At 29.4% G+C, this 13462-nt stretch overlaps 1 protein-coding gene across 1 annotated transcript in view; it reads left to right on the forward strand.

The window, feature by feature from the left end:
• Positions 1-5283: 5283 nt before the first annotated feature.
• Positions 5284-13462, forward strand: part of LOC129976001 (protein dissatisfaction-like) — a 120184-nt gene continuing 112005 nt past the window's right edge. The window contains exon 1 of the mRNA XM_056089327.1: positions 5284-6540. The gene's annotated coding sequence lies outside the window, so the exon portion shown is untranslated. The remainder of the gene's footprint in view (positions 6541-13462) is intronic.

Here is a 13462-nt window from a genome sequence, read left to right on the forward strand (position 1 = left end):
ACAGATCTAAAGAACGTGGGATTTATTTTAGTAAAACATTAAAAAACGAAATAATAAATTTAAAAGAAAAATTTGTTATTACAGTAATAGATAAATCAGCAAATAGTTTCTGTTTAATTTGTAAATATTATTATAAAGAACTTTTAATTAATGAATATAACTCTAATGCAACTTATATGCTAAAGAACACCGGGAAAAAGGAATTAGATAAAAGAATGCTAGCTTTTGCAAAAAAAACCAAAACTAAGACTTGCTCTCTTAACTATCCTTATTTATCCCCAACAGTTAAATTTCATAAAAAACCATTAAAATTCAGATTCGTAACCTGTAACACTGGCAGTTATAATTTCTATACGGGTAAACATTTCTTTAAATACTTAAAAATTATCCTGGACAAAATAAAAAATGAAGACAACTTTATTATTTCTAGTAACAAAGAAGTATTGGATTTTCTTAAAGATAACAACATTAATAAACTTAATACTTTTGATTTCGAAAATTTATACACTAATCTACCTCATGAAAAATTAATAAAGGTCTGCACCTTTATATATGACGAATATTTAAATGAAAATAGCATCCCTAAAAATAACTGGCTTGAGTTATGTAATTTTAATATTACTGAAAATTACGTGTTTAATGGTATTAATTTTTATAAACAAGTCAAGGGCATTCCAATGGGAACAGCTTTCTCAAGTGCTTTAGCTAATATTTTCCTGCATTACTATGAGAAAAAAATAATTAAATATAATTTAATAAACGGGTGGAGATATATTGATGACCTACTTTTGATTAACTTCGACAATACTAATATTATTACTAATTGCTATCCAAAAGATTTAATTCTAAAAGATACAAATAAAAATCAACTTGAGGCTACCTTTCTGGATTTAAAAATCGAAATTGCTAATGATAAAACAATAGTTGGTATATACGATAAAAGGGATGATTTCAACTTTAAAATAACAAAACTATGTAACTATCATTCCAATCTAAACTTTAAAATTTTCAAAAATCTAATTTTCTCACAAGTTAACAGGATCAAAAGGGTTTGCAATAATAAAAATTCTTATATTGAAGCATCAAACAACCTCCTTAAAAATTTAATTAAAAATGAATTTCCTAGAAATTACTGCAATGTCAATTTTTTAATTAAACAAAGTATGGTTTGGGATTAATCCTTTGGCTTAAATAAAAATAGAACTTTCCTTGCATATTGGATCACTCAATAGATGGCGCTGGGAGCCTACATCTGTTTACATAATTTACCGTTAGTTTTTTAAAAACAGGAAATCACAATCGATAGTTTAAAGTTTCCTTGACTCTTGATGGTATGTTCTGGCCTTTTCGTTTTTAATTTTTAATTTTAGTGCTATTTTTTGTTTTTATTGTTATTTTTGTTATTGTATTTTTACTTTGTTGTGATTATTTTCTTCTAATTTGTTGTTTTGTATTTCCTTTCTGTTAAAATGGTATATCTCTTGAGCATAATTTCAGGGGATTTTCGGTTCACGAGGAATAATTATTAGACAATGTCTGTATTTCTTCACAGAAAAAATCCCTTTCTTTGAATCCCTGCCTGAGGGTGACCCTTGAAAAAGTCTTCAGGCCGGATTCTTTTTTTATATTTTTTATAATTTTTTTGGTTTAATTTTTATTTGATTTTTTGTTTTTCCTATTAACTTGATTCTAATACTTTTATATATATATATAATATATATATTGATATTTAAAAAAAATTTATTTAAGCGTAATTAATTTCCTAATTTTTAGCTCAATTTAGCTCATATTAACTTCATTCTAGTATTCTCGTATTTCCTGATCCCATTCCACTTTTTCTATCCAATTAATTCAACAGAAGTTTGATAAAATTTCTGAATCATCTAAAAGCCTCACGTCTCCACACTCCGAGTGAAAGGACAAAATACCGCTGACTTAACGAATTCTTCTTTAAAAGATCCCTATGCTTCTCTTTTCTGGTCGGCGTGTGTAGCGAAAATTCCTATAGAAACCTCCTTGTATATAAGCACTGTGGAAAAATATTTTCCCTATCAATATCTCATATTATATAAGGCCAGGGATAAAATGCTCATCAGCTTTTCCTCATTCCTCTCTGTGTTGTGTGTGTGCTCGTCGCGCCTGCTTGTACATAATGCGTGCCTTCCTCGGATGAAATAAAACGACGTCAGAAAAATCGAAAGTCTCTTCATTTCTTGTCACACATGCATTCTGCATCATGTAAAATAATGCTTAAATTATATATATATATATATTCGATTTTTCGACGTCGTTTTATTTTATCCAGGAGAGGCACATATTAGGAACAAGCAGGAGCGGCGAATATACACACACAACATAGAACGACACAGAGCGAAAAGAGAAAAATGAAGGCCAACTGAACATTTTATACCTGGTTCTTATATAACATGAGATTTCTGACATGTGTCGATTATGATTGGAATTTCGCACACGTGGCGACCTTGACAAGAGAAACAGAGGGATCTCTTCACTCGGCACGTGAACCGATGACGCAGTCATTTTTACAAAGCTTCAGTTGAATTAATTAGAAAAAAAAAATAAGAGAATATTTTAGAATGACTTTGACATGGGCTGAATTACGCTAAAAAAAATAGGAAATTAATTAGGATTAAATTCAATTTTAAAATTTCATAATATTATATTATATTTATATATATATATATATATATATATATACTCAAGATATTCACGAATCTCCATTTTCAGACCTCCCGAAAAACACATTTTTGGAATCATGTCTATCGGTCTGTGATAAAGATGCTTCGTGCTTGACTGATTAAATTTGATATTATGGTATTTATACCAAATTTGTAGATTTCTATCAAATTTTGGGCGATAGCCGTTCAGATTAAATCTGTCTGCCCGGCTGTTCGAATCATATCAGCCAAGGGGGTTGACTTACTGTCAATTTGTACTTTCACAAGCATGCAAATAACTCAAAAACACAATGATTTAAATAAAAATATGAACATTGGTATGTGATTTTGTGTTTACAATCGTAGTTCTGTGTTAAATTTTGATTCCAATCAGTTAGCAAAAGCATCTCTAAAACATAAATTTGATATTCGGGTACCAGTTGCTAAATATCAGGGATTAATAGCCAGAAAATTCGACAAGAATCACACAATAGATCAGAAAAAATGCTAAATTCATACAAAATATTAAATACTTCTTAATTATTATTCACCATTGTCATGCAAGGCATTCTTGGCCTCCTTACCCAATATCCACAATTTTATGAGAGGTGAATAAGATAATACATTTATTAGAGTTTAGTTTAGTTTAGTTTAGTTATATTAACGTCCCGTTGTAAAGCAACACTAGGGCTATTTTGGGACGGACCTCGTCATTTTGAACCGCGGTCGGATGACGAGGACGACACCTGAGCTGGCACCCCCCCCTCTCCACGCCACACCACACCAGCGGAAGGACGTTTGGCATGACGGATTTAACGTGCAACAGATCCTCGTACACGACGGTTATTCGGTGGAATCGGGTCTCGAACGTGAATCCCTACGGCTCACAAGCCGAGACCTTACCAACAGGCCACCGCGGCCTACTTTTATTAGAGAGTTTGAGAGAAAGTTTGAGGGAGATCACTCCCGCTGGCTTCAAAAATGAACTTGTCTCTGTAAATCTAGCCAACTCTTAAAGTTGATTTTTTGATCATCCGTTATATAAATTTTATCGTAAAACTACCATGTTTAGAAGCACACTGTATCCAATGCCCTTAAACGCTCAACACAACCAGATACTCTAGCGGAAGATATCTTCATTTCTTTAAGAAATATCTATTTCTCTTGGATAGTCATTACGTTTATTTCATGGATAGTCCAAATTGCAGTGATTATTTCAATTTGAATTTTCAGTCAAATATATGAAACTTTTAAACATTTTCACTTACCGATAGAGTTCGCTTATTGAATTCTATATAAGTGAGTAAAAATGCAAAGAATGGAACAGTAATTGCATTTTCAGTACTTATTCTTCGAGAGTTTTTAGATTTTCCTAACATATCATTTGGATAGCTATTGCTTAAAGTTACATCTAGACAGTTACTGTCTTTATTTTTATTTAGATTAAAATTTAAAGCGAGATTTTTCACATTTTGGAATCTTTAAATGATTTTGTTTTTTCACAAGAGAAATTTTGATATAAAACTTTATTTGTGAAGAATTCATTAGGAATTTGTATGGGAACGGACTCTTTCCTTTTACCGCAGAATTGCATTGAAATTTTATTCAAACTCCGTTTTCCATGCATGACTGGAAAAAAAGAGCGAAATATACATTCAGTTTAGTAAAAAATAACTGGAAATGTCGGAGCAGGGGTTATTGCGTTGTATGTGGGTAATCCGACTGCATCCGTCTTTTCGAATTCCTGTTTAAACTTTTATTTGTTTATACATGGAAATGAAATACTATTTACAATTTTATGAGCATCGATACTGTCTACATTTCTTTTGAATCAATACTGTCTACAATTCTATCTGAACAGATGCCGTATAAAACTTTATATGGGAGATTTTCATTTAAAACTCCTGGAAATCAATACTGTCTACAATTCTGTCTGAATAGTTGCCGAATTAAACTTTATATGGGAGATTTTCGTCTAAAATTCTTGAAATTACTGACTGGAATACATTTTTAAAAACTATAATTTAACATTGACTCTATGAAAAAGTTTTATATCAAAAGATTATTTCCATTTTTAGCAAAATATTCGAAATTTTATAAGCGAATAAGTTAGGATTAATTTAATTCTTATTTCTCATACTTTATGAATTATAAAATTAAATTTACTCTCAGTTAGCTAATCAAGGAATTTTTAACTAGAATTTAATCTTCTGTTAACGAAATAACTAATTCCTAGATATAAAATAACTATTTCGATTCCTAAACAACATAGGAATGAGAATTACAACTACGTCTTCCCAACCTATAACATAAATCAATCGCTAAGGATATATTTCAGCTTTCAGTCTTCAAGTTACGCTATTAACTTTCCTAGCACCAACCTTTCGCAGTAATTGGACAGCCAACCACAAAAGCGAGATCCAACAAAAGAGCTGTAGCACGTGGCGTTGCAGACTCCGCCTCATCATCCGGACCTTGACCAATGCTAGTCGTTCGTCTAGAGAGTAGTGGGCGGGACACCTGCGCGCAGAATGTGAATCTCAGTCTAGCAGGAGAACTATTTTAATTCGTGGTATGACGTCCCGGCGGGCGAACATAAAACGGCATTTCTTCGTAATACGTTCGTTTTGAATTGACGGGGTTCCAAGAGGTCAACACTTCAAATACGAACAGGTGGTGACTTCAACAACCATTGCTATTATTCGTTAAGTGATAATATATCTAAAACTTAACCATGTATTTTATTTTTCGTAATCTGTTTGACTAATGTAAATTCAAAAGCACTCTTATAGGAGTAAATATTTAAGAATTTTCGATTTAAAAATTATGAATTTAGTTTGCGCACGTTTGTTTGACATTGAAGAAATACAAAATTATGCTTTGAATTAGTTGTCTTTGAAGTGTCGAAACCAAATACAGGTTGCTTAACAAACTTTGAAAAACTGAGACTTGCTTTTCCAAAAAATTTCTGTATTTGTCTAGTTTGTGTCTAGTTGAATTTGTATTCGTAAGCGAAAACTGACCAATGAATTGTTATAGCAATTTTATTGTTTCCATCCCTTTTGCATTCACTGAATTTTTCATATCACAGCTCTTGAACTACTTTATATGTGTGTAACAACTTAGTCAACTCATCTACTTTTGACTCTGTAAATGAAGATTCCATCGATTTCCAAAACTTTTTAGCACAAATTAACTGAAGCAACATCAACTGCTTTAGACAACTTGGAACAATCCTTAAACGTTCTTCGACGTACATAAAAGTTGAGAATATAAAATTTTCATTATTTCAACGATTAACTTGGTCATTTTTCAAACATCGACTTCAAGAAAGAAACACTGACTGCATTCGATATTCAGAGCTTGATGATAAGCATTGACTGAACCAACAACAGTTTTGCAATTGACTACATACACTACTTGACAAATCTCCGAGATTTTCCGAACTATTCGACGTATCTGAAAGACATGATATTGATATTTTAATGACAAACTTAATCAATTCGCCAACTGATTGACAAGTGACTCAAGAAGAGAAAAGTTTTATTCGGTATTCAGATCTTGGAAGACTTTGACTGAACCATTGACTGACTCTATTGCGCCGTTGACTACACTGCTTGATACAATTTAAGAGTTCACCAAAGACGTTCAACGTATCCAAAAATCATGCACTCATCTTCAATTAAGAGATTTATCATCACTTGAGGACTCTCACAGTATGCGAAGCCAATCAAAGATCTGAACCGCTCTTAGGTACAGACAGACTGACAGATGCGCCTCGTCGGTTGAGTTCTTCTTCAGCGTCGTTTCCCAGTCCAGAGATCAAACTGTTCACCACAGGATCCGCAACTTGTCTGCTACTCAGGTGAGTGGAGTTTGGTTGTATTTTGCGTCGATATTTTAATAATAAAATATCATTTCTGTTAATTTTTATTGCTTCCTTTAAGTCTGCAGTTTTTCGATAGTACCCCCTATGAAATCAGTGCAATCAATTTCTTGATGAATCTGTTATTTCTACTTCATAAAATATTTAGTTATTGCGTGAAGTAAAAGATGAAATCCATTAAAATGGGAAATACAAATTTCTAATTAGCTATTTCATAGAATAATAATCCTTAAAAATAAAATAGAAGTTATTTAAACAGTTATTAATTATGTATAACAAGTTAATTACATTTCCAAAAAATTAAATGTCCTACATTAAAGTTGTAAAATATTAAAGATTATTAAATTTAACGAGGAATTTTAAAAGAAATGTGAATTAAATAAACATTTCGACCTTTTTTTAGTTTTAATCTTTTCTTAAGGCTATTAGTTCTTTGTTTATCATGTAAATTATTTTAAATTGTACAACTGTGTTCACTATCTAATTTGATTATTTCAGATATTAATAGACGGAATAGTTATTTTATAAAATAAGAATTAATTATAAAATATCATTTCTGTTATTTTATAATAAGATTTTTTTTCATTCAAAATGTCTAATATTTATGTTATAATAATAATTCATTCTTTATATAAAATAATTCTAGACTCTCATCATTATTGTCAGAAGACTGATTCTTAAATAATTATCAATTGCAATTTCAAGAAACAGCGATTTATTCTATATCGAATGACGTCAAATCTGCCGTCATGTTTATCCACGGAAACTAATTTATTCATAAAGAGTAATCAATGATAATTTCATGAAACAATTATTTTTTCTATATGAGTGCATCTTGTCTCTTCATATTTCTTATCAAAAGAAAATTTATTTATGCAAATTCAAAAAATAATTGTATCATACTCTGTCTCTTCAATATAAAAGCATTCATTTTTTTACGCATTTTAAATATCATCTGTTATTCAATTATTATTTTAAATTTTATAACTATTGTAATAAAGTGTGCAATAATGAACATCCTTTATTGCATAATTTACCTGCAGCACATTTATCATAATTGAGCTTCTGCAGTTTTATCATGTGAGAACATGATGTCATTTTGGTTAGGCGGTTTTAAAGATTGAAATCGCGTAGGCTATGAATAAAGCATAAATGGCAATTTTCATCATCTTTTAATCGCATATTTTTTTTACCTGCTTTTACCAGTATTGCTTTACTATTATGTATGCTTCTTTGAAAGCAGATGCGTTTTCAAAAGGTTGGCCTGCTTTTGCCGGTATTGCTTTATTATTACGTATGATTCTTTGACAACATATGCCTTTTTAAAAGGTTGACGTAGAACTATGACATCATAACTGTTATTTTATCTCAAAAATAGGTCGAGTTTTGTTTGCCAGCTAGAAAAGTTGAAAATGAAAGTTTATATACATATAAAATAATTATAATGTTTTTATATGGATAGAGAGAGAGACCTATAGAGAAATCTCGTGATTGTTTCAAACCAGTTTAAACTGGTTAATGACTTAAATTAATTAAGACAAACAATAACTTAAAAAATAATAATGTTCTCATATGATAACTTAAAATTTGCGATCGTAGATTTCCTTTTCATTTTTCTGGATTTTTTTTTTCGAGTAAATATGTGATAAATAATATCAGGATCACGATGAATTTACAACAATATTTTCTTCTTTCAGAATCTTTAATATTTGCAAGATAGCATGGTTAAAATCTTTATTTTTGTATTTATTTATTCTATTTAGGATTTCAAATAAAATTTCTACTTATTTATCAAACATGGCTCGAATATGAATCTGGAGTCCTTTTTTATAAGAAGAGGCTGTTCGGTTTGCTAATAATATTAATCCAAAACATGTGGACTCAAACTGTTACAAGCCTAAACTAATTTCATATTCTCGATCAGAAAGTTATACATACAAACACAAACAAAAAGTTACACGCAAAAAGGATATGTAATTAGGATTTCTTTAAATTTGGTTTTTAAAAAAAGCCAATCTTAAAAATCACAGATGTCTACAGAGTTAATCAGGAAACGCATAAGAAATACGCAAAATTTGAAATAGCATATGTCTTTTACATTTTAATAAACAACTTCTGGTATGTAAGTATGGAAAAAAAATTAATTGACATCTCTTTGTTTAATTTTTTTTTTTCCTTCATCTGCTAAACGAATATTTTAAAAACTATCCTCCGTCATTAGGATTTTGAAATTATGAAACATTCTCGTGATGATCAAAATAAATTTTATAAAAAATCACAGAGCTTTTATATAAAATCGCAGAAATGAAATAATATTTTTGTAAAATAATCTAATACTAATCGTGATACTTAAAAAGTTATTCATATAAACTGTAAAAAATTATTGCTTTTATTCCTTATATGTTGGGTCAATTAAGCAAAATCCCATATTCAATGAATTTAAAAATTAAATAATTAATAAAAAATTATGCCAGTTGGAGCAAGCAATGGCAAATCTATTTAATTAATTTAAATAATTAGTATCTTTAAATCCAATTTTATGAAAAGTTAATATTTAGTTAAGCTTAAATTGAAAAATGAATGAATAAATTTAATTTTGCATTGATAGATTTCTAAATTGCCTTAACTTCAATTGCAACCATAAATCCGTTGTTTGCTTTAATAAAATGTTAATTTAATTATTGATTTAATAAAAATTATTATGATTTAATAAATTTTATTAAATTTAATTATGATTTAATAAAGACGCTTTTTGAATGTGCTGTAAAAATTATTCAAATCAAGCAGCACTCGGACTGATTAGGGCAAGCGGAATTCTGAATAATCAGGTCAAATTCGGATATTAAATAAAAATTCTTATTTCAAAAAATGTAACAATTGACAAAATTAACAAAATACTGTATAGAAAAATAGATATACAGATATGAGTATTTCTAATTTTGTCTCCAAAAGCCGATGCAGGTACATGATATCGGAATTTGGAGCTGTAATGTATACGGTATAAAAAAATATTCCAGTATTCTTTTTTTCAATTTAATCTAACAATTTTCAATGAATTCAAAAAATAATGTAGTAGAAAATAAAGATTGAAATAAATTGTAACGCGCTTTAATACAACAAATATTAGTCAAGCATATGCAAAAACATAATTAAAAAACATTATATTTAAAAAGGATTATCATTTCGGATATAAATAGAAATTGCAGAGAAGCATCGACCATTTAAAGACTGGAATCTGAATCCAATTAAAAGTTATTTTTAAAAAAGTAATATTTTCCAAAAATTTTGACCATTCATTAAGTTTAAAATTCGATCATTATATTAAAAAAATTATAACATTTTATTAATAACTTTTTTAAACGTGGTAAAATCAAAACAAGTCCTTGATAATATAAACGCATTTCTTAAAAATTCATTTAATGTTGAGTTTTAAATATGAAGATTAACGTTTTTTAAAGGCTGCAGAGTAAAAATGAATAGTAAAAATCTCGTAATTTGAGAGCATATCTTCTAAAATTCTTCCAATGTTGAATTTTAAACGCGAGAACTTTAGCATTAAAAAAATAGAGAAATTATTGAACTTTATAAAATTAGGTTTATTACAACAAAATGTTAACTAAATTAGAATATGTAACAGCCGGAAAACTGAAGGGAAAAAAAAAAAAAAGAAAAGAAAGATTATTATTGCCTGAAAAGCTATAACTTGTATTTCTTCTTGTATTTGAAGTCTTTTCAACAAACACGCAAACTCTATATTGAAGATTTACGTTTAAAAAAAAGTTATTTGCTAAAAAGTTAGATCATGATTTTAGAGCATTTAATATATTGCTTATTATATGATTAAGTAGTAATACTAAATTTAAGCAAAATGAAAACACCGAAAATTTAAATTAATTAAATTTAGCCACATGGAAAATTTCTGAAATATTAATCAGATTTGTTTGTTTTAATAAAAGTGCAGATATATATGAATTAAATATTGAATTATATCGCACTTAAATAGTTCATTAACCCCTTAACTGTTTCATTTTCTTTACTATCTAATAAGATGACACCTTCTATTTTGGGAATATTTTCTTATATTTATACAAATGGAAATCCTTTGAATACTTGATTTATCTACGTATTCGAAGTAATTTTAATATTGAATTATAATCGTTATGAATGGTTAATTTTTTGATTACAACTATCAAAATTCGATAAATCGATGCACGTATGACACTCTGGCAAAACAGTTATGGGATTAATTTTCTGAAATATAAACCACAAATAAAAGAAAATTATAATTATTTTGATTTAGAAGAATGTAATTAAAAAGAAAACTTCTATGTTAAAACCCTTTAAAGGGCCATTTTTTTCTATTCATATTATGTTAAAATATTTTTAGGCTTGAAATTAGAATAATAAAAGGGATTCATTTAGCTTATTAGATAAATTTAATTTGACTGATTAATTAATTTGGTTAATTAATAATGAAGTAACAAATCAAGACACATCATTTTGTGTGAGATAAAGAACTAAAGCATCTAAGTTTCTAAAAAATTTTGTCAGAACTGATGCCAACCTACATAATTTCATACAAAGATTGATAAATTTGGTGGGAAGCATACTTCCCACGGCCCTAGAAAGGTTTAAAGGCACTTCTTTCAATTAGAGATAATGTTCAAGAAATTTTGAGCATGGTTACCGAGTATGTAACCATGGTTCTGTTCTTTTATTGAAGACCAACGAAAAACGTTCAGTCTTATTATATTTCATTCTTTTGAAAAACATCTGTTCTTAAAATTATATATGTTATAGTAAAAACTCGAAATCAGTCAAAACGCGAATTAACTTGGGAAGACACTTTTTAACTCACAGCGCTAGGGAGAACCCGAATTAACTGGGAAAAACACGTTCTAACTGATAGCGCTAAGGAGAAATCGTTTTATTCGTGATTTGACTGATCTGTTATGCAAAATAAATTAATCCAAATTATTGTATTAATCTATACTTACTAATACAGTGTTTAAGGAAAGAACCTATCATTGAAGAAAAATACTTTACTTAAATATTGTTTAATACAATACCGTTATTACAAAATACTTATTTCGACAAGACAAACTGCTGTGACACTTAGAATTGCAAAGAGAACCTTTTTTCATGCAGAAACATCTCTTTGAAAAAGAAAAAGAACTTTTTTACAAGAAAAAAAAATCTTTTTTACAAGAACAGTGGGTACGAACCCTTGTCCAATTCCTACAGTTCCTTTTTTTGCTGCTGTACTCAGCGAAATGTCCTGATTCGGTTCTCGTTCTTGATTCAAGAAAATTTGCGGTGATACATAGAATTCAGATCTGAAAATTAGTGAATATATTAAATTTTTGTATCAAACTTGTACCCTGGTTAGCTGTAGTCTACTGCATAAATACTTATAAAATTAATATAATTAATAACCATATATTTATTGAATAAATACTGAACTAATTAAGTTTAAATATCATTTCTTACTTCGAATACATTTTGTTCAGTACTCTATCTTTCGTGCCAATTTTGTACAGGCAATCTTAATTTTTTTCAAGCACTCCACCGGTGAGATTTCGCAAATCGGCTTTTACTCTATCAACATCTAGAATGGAAACAACGACATTACCGCCAACCTCAAATTCAGGATGTCTTGCATCGTAGATCTTTTTCATTCGTTTGGCTTGCTTTATTAAAGTTTCTTTGGCTTCCTGTCTAATTAGAAAAATATTGGTCGCCTTACTAACAAGCATATTCTCCCTTGATTGCTTTTATTCTTTTGCTTGCTCTTTTGCATTCATGTCCTACAAAAATTTTCTGAGGTTCATCCTCGTCGATATTTTTTATAATATCTGATGGCAGGATTGTGCTTATCATTCCTTTTGGTTCTATCTCAAACATAGATTACTTTGGTGATTGTTTTAATTCTTGAATGTAGAGCTCTTATTTTTATGAATTGGACAAAACGAAGACCATCGGACCACGTTGTAGTTTGATTATCCTTCATCTATGAAGCAAGTATATTTTCTACATCTTTGTTGCCCCTCTCAACCGAACCCTGCGACTGGCTGTGACGAGATTCTTCTCTTCGACTTCAGTTCTGGTCAGTACGTACATAACTGGTCCATAACGGAATTCTCAACAAACTCTCTTCCATTATCAAATTGCAGTATACAAGGAGCCACTAATACCAAAAAGATATCAAGTACTTGCTAAGCCACTTCTTCCGTTCCTTTGCTCTAAAGTGGTCGTAGTAACATTAACTTTGTTAAATGTTCTTGGTAAATCATCATAATAAACCTAAATTCATTATCCGCTTGAGATTGCATGTCAATCAAATCCACTTGGCAGCGTCTATTCATTTCTGAGTGAAAACTAGATTTAGAAACCAAATCTTTCCTTTCTGTTATTTTTTCTGTTGACATGTTTCACACATCGATAAAAAAAAAATTGTATCCTCTCAATAGTTATGTTAGCAAATTTTCTTGGATTTTCAATTTTAACCCTCTCTCTATCCCCATATTCTGTGACCACATGTGTAGATTCGATAGCATCAAAGATTGCTTCAACTGGTGAACAATATTTTATGGGCTCATTTGAAGAAAACAATTTTTTTACTCCACTAATTTCAAGAATGTCAAATCTTTTCAATCTTCGGTACTGAAATGAAGTCTTGCTAATGGCAGAATTTGCTTCTTCAATCTCAGATAAGAACAATGTATTCATCATGTGTAATATCTTTAAAGTTATTCTGTTTTTATGTAAAAAAAAAACTGTAATTGTCCAAGAAATTTATTTTTCCAATTCTTGGAGCAAATATTTTCTTCATTCTTCGTAAATAAATCAACAGCACAAGCAGGTTCCAGTATGAATAAAACTAGACGACTGCTCATGCTTT

Source organism: Argiope bruennichi, chromosome 7 (assembly GCF_947563725.1).
Source record: "Argiope bruennichi chromosome 7, qqArgBrue1.1, whole genome shotgun sequence".
Taxonomy (NCBI): Eukaryota; Metazoa; Arthropoda; class Arachnida; order Araneae; family Araneidae; genus Argiope; species Argiope bruennichi.